General features: G+C 40.8%; 1 long non-coding RNA gene across 2 annotated transcripts; it reads right to left on the bottom strand.

Moving 5' to 3' along the window:
• Positions 1 to 1,047: 1,047 nt before the first annotated feature.
• On the bottom strand, positions 1,048 to 3,938 carry LOC118803259. Of its 2 annotated transcripts, XR_005006845.1 has the most exons (4): positions 3,887 to 3,938; positions 3,624 to 3,814; positions 3,465 to 3,512; positions 1,048 to 1,150 (listed from the first exon to the last, which is right to left on the bottom strand). It is a non-coding gene; the product is annotated as an uncharacterized LOC118803259 (long non-coding RNA). The 2 variants fall into 2 exon arrangements; XR_005006844.1 differs by having other exon boundaries at positions 3,624 to 3,913.
• Between the last annotated feature and the right edge of the window lie 496 nt (positions 3,939 to 4,434).

Raw genomic sequence — 4,434 nt, 5'->3', positions numbered from 1 at the left:
GGACAGAAACACCTGTGGGTTTTTTCAGATCTGAAGCAGCTTGATTTTCTCCTCTCAAAGATGAAAGCTTTAAGTATACTCTCAAAAATGATGATTCTTCAAGGCTGCTTTAGTAAAGAACACGGTTCTATATAGAACCACAAACACATACAGAACCCTATGCATGATTAAAGGGTTCTTTGCACAGTGAAAGCGTTCTTCAGATTGATGAAGAACATACTGTAGATGTTTCTGTATAGAATTTTTTTGAAAACTGTTCTATATAGCACCAAAAAGGGTTCTTATTTTGTTTTGGTGTCAAGCTTGTAACAATAGAATAACCCTTTTAATGCTATATGGAACCATACAGCATATTCTCCATCAATCTGAAGAACCTTTTCACAGTACAAAGAACCCTTTAATCATGCACAGGGTTCTTTGAGTGTTCAGGGTTCTATATAGAACCACATCATTTTCTAATCTCCTCAGAAAAATCTCAAAAAAAATTTGAAAGGGAACAATGTGAAAAATTTGGGAGCAGCTTTTTTGGGAGAACAGTAACTTTAACCCACTGGTTTTAAGATTAGAAGAATGTGAGAGTTAAAGTGGCAGTAGAGTTGACAAAAACATCAAAATCATTTCTAATAAGTCCCATTTTCACATTTTCATATGGAACACATTGTACATTATTGTTGATTTGGCTGAATTTTATGTGCATTTGAGCTCATTGCGTGGTTGTAAAAGAGGAAGAATGGCTCGCACACAGCAGTTCGTGTTTTCCTCTGTGCAGCTACATGATATACAGGGTGGTAGGTGCCTGTCATGGAACAAAGACAATGCACAAACAAGCTATTATACACACATTTACACACATGTGCACACAAACACACACACGTGAAAGAGTGAGGAAAACAGATGAACACTTCCATGCATTCATTGCAGACCCATGCAAAACAAACATTCAAATGTATTGAAATCTCCTGGGCAAAGTAGGTGAGGTTTTCATTGTGGGGGGCAGTGAAGCTGGTTCAGTAAACCTACCCATTCACACGTGTCTCACTGTCACATGGATGACACAAGCAGAAACACAAAGACTTCACGGCCTGCAGCTTATGCCACGCTGTCATCAGTAAGCAATAACCTGATACGACCACTGGTGTCACTGAGCGGCCTGTGAAAATCAAAATGTTTGTCTTTATGAGCTTGTGCATGTGCTCGCTTGTAGACTCTAGACACTGTTTGGGGACAAATAGCTGTTCAAAATGCTTTTAACTCTCTGGGGTCTGAGGGCATTTCCTCATTTATGCATATCTTCTTAAATTTGCCTTTGAAGGCACTTGTATATAGTTTGATACCCATATGTTACATATGAAAATGCTTTGTTATCTTTATCTCTACTTTCCAAAATTGCTGCAGCAACTTCAGCAGCTGTAAACTCTATGCACGACATTTCTCTCGTGACGACTGAATGAACAATAAAGGGTTTCTGATGTGATGGGTCAGTGGTTGGTAATTTCCTGAGTGTCCACTGGTCAGTTTCAGACAAAATGTAGACGAATACATGAAACCACCAATTAAATACTGTGAGAGGCAGATGACGGGTTTCTCAGCCCCTCTTCATAGCCTCATAACCCTGGATATGAGTCTGGAATGATTTCACGATAAGAGGGAATAGAGGAGGCGACGCTACAGATTCAAGTGTTTGAACCGTATTTCTGCCCTGTATTATCACAAAGAGAGTGAAACATACATAGAAACATTAAATTTGAGACATGGGTCTGTTTGTCAACCCTAACTTTTTTTATTTAAATCACTCTTATGTCAAGAGTTTCCATATAGGCTTTCAACAACTGTAAAACTGTCAAATTATTACTAAGACAAAATCTCTTCATACAAAGGAAGGGAGTGTTGAAGCAAAATTTACTTAAAATATTAGCAAATACTTTTTTCAAAATGACATATGTGTTACTTTGTTACATTCTTATTGCTGAGATAATTGGTTTTAAACAATGAGCTTAGGCGCCTAAGACTTGTGCATGTGTGTTCATGCGTAAATTTGAGTGTGAGGAAGAGATGAATGATGGGTTTCACATGTGTGTGCATGCCACTGATCCCCCTGCTTTGTTTTGTAAAGTTGGTTAAGTGGTATGCTACTGGGCTGTAATGGATCCTGTGTGTGAGCAAAGACAAACGAGAGTCCCACAGTAAGATATGTGAGTGTGGTGGTGAGGGTGGTGGTGGGGTGGGGTATGAGGTGGGGGGAGAGCTCACATTTCTGTGTGAGTGTGGATGTTTTTGGGTCCTGTTGTGGTCTACATCAACAGTGCATGTGATTGGGTCAATATTAGAGATGGCATCAATACGATAGCCAGCATCAGTATAAATACCAATTGAAAATGATCAGATATTGGAGGAACAAATGGACGAAGCTGATCTGATTCTGTAATCTAGGATTGACTGTATCATAATGGTATGTATAAGTCAGAAATGTTCAAGGCCCTTTATCTGAATCCAGTTTCAAGTCTCGAGTCTGTAGCAGAGGATGTTTTGTTTAGTCTTGTTATTAGCTGCAGGCACTGCATTGTACAAAAGTAAACCTCGACTAAAACTTGTCAGGTTAAACATGGTTGAAGCGCTACACGTTTTCTTCGTTTTCTGCAATAAAGTTGGTGGTTCTAGATTAATGAGTTTTGTTCATGTCTTTTTCTCAGGCTGACATTTCAAGAGCCAAAGGAATGCAGGCCTCGCTAACCTCTGATAAGGTCAGCATTTATCATTCCACCATTAGAAAGAGACTAGGAAAAAACATGCTACCCATGGAAGAGTTGCAAGGCAAAAAGCACTGCATCCAAGAGGAACGCCTTCACAGCCTTTCAGAATAATGTTCTGTGGGCTGATAAGTTGAACATTGAACTTTTGGGGTCCGGTTACTCCTGCCATAACACAGCATTCCACAATAAGAACATCACCAACAGTCAAACATGGTGGTGGTAGTGTCATGGTGTGCGGCCCACCAGAAAATCCGGCAGGACAATGTCCAGTCATCAGTCCATGATCTGAAGCTGTTTGGGTTGGGTTTTGCATCAAGACAATGATCTGAATGGCTCAACAGAAAGAAATTTATGGTTTTGGAGTGACCCAGGCAAAGTCCTGACTTGATCCTCATTCAAGTGAGGTGTTGTGGCAGGTGTCCAGTTACAGGAAGTTTTTGGTCACAGTTGTTGCTGCTAAAGGCAGCACAACCAGTTTCTGGATCTGAAACCATTTAGTGTTATTATCTTTTAGAAGTGCTGAACAACTAAATAGTTCCTTTTAATGCTTCATCACATTTCAAAAAATAATCAGTAGTGGTACGAGACAGCACTCAAGGTTTTAAGTATCATTTTTGCTATCAGAAAAAAGTGATACGGTGCTGTTTCCAGAAAATATGTGAGAATATTTTGGAAAAATTGGCTTTGTAATGTGATGAAGTAGTTTCCTCTTACCTATGGGAACAACTGATACAGCACCACCCACTGAGATATGGCTTCAGTCTGTGAGATCACACACACACCCACACACACACACACACACACACACACACACATAAACAACATGCTTAATCCCTATTCACTGCAGTCACACACAGTGATGATGTCACTCACCTGCAGTGAATGTTTGTCTGCACAAAAGCCCCCTTTGTTCTTCTGCAAACACACACTCGTTCTAACCTCACGTGAGACGCAGGAACTGAATAGAGCTGCGTTCAAATCCAAATCTCTCCCTTTATCAGCTAACAAGGCTCTTTAGTGTACTTTACACCCATCAGTGTTGGTCCTTATTCAGTGCTAATGAACTGAAACAGAAATAGTGTTTGGTATGAGCAAGTCTCTTTTTATGGTCCTTCATAAAACATAATATGCCTCACCTGCTTCCGAGATCCTGTTTACGTGCCTTTCCGCATGACATGGCAAATATTCTCAGGTAGCACCGTCTGTATTGTGGGTGTTCCGTCATAGGCCGCACTGCCCGGGGGGAGCTTAGGGGGTGTGGCCATGCAAAGTGACTTTCGGGGTGTGCCACGCTCCCGGGTTAAAAAGGGACAACTATGGCAGTTGTTGTTGTTGGTTATTTGTATTGTAATTGTGTTTGCTTATTGAATTGGGTCTGACTACGTTGGGCTTGTGTGTGTGTGTTTGTCCACCCGCCTTGTGTGTTGTGTCCTTCCAGGTTACCCCCTCCCTGTGTTTCACGTTGGGGTAGTGCTGGGCTGGGCATTTCCTTGTCTTTGCTAAGGCTGTCAAATAAAAGAGCATTCACCAGATTCACCAGTAAAGCGCCACGTTTTCCTTGTCTTCTTTTCGGCCAGCGCTCTTTTATTTTCTTCTTTAGTTCCTTCTTTAGTGTCTTTATTGTATGCTCTCAGGTGAGGTCACTCATATACTACTTTCTTCACTGCAATCACTTTCTTTATGA

This window comes from Colossoma macropomum, unplaced genomic scaffold, assembly GCF_904425465.1.
Source record: "Colossoma macropomum unplaced genomic scaffold, Colossoma_macropomum, whole genome shotgun sequence".
Lineage (NCBI taxonomy): Eukaryota > Metazoa > Chordata > Actinopteri > Characiformes > Serrasalmidae > Colossoma > Colossoma macropomum.
This window is presented reverse-complemented; position numbering and strand designations above follow the sequence as displayed.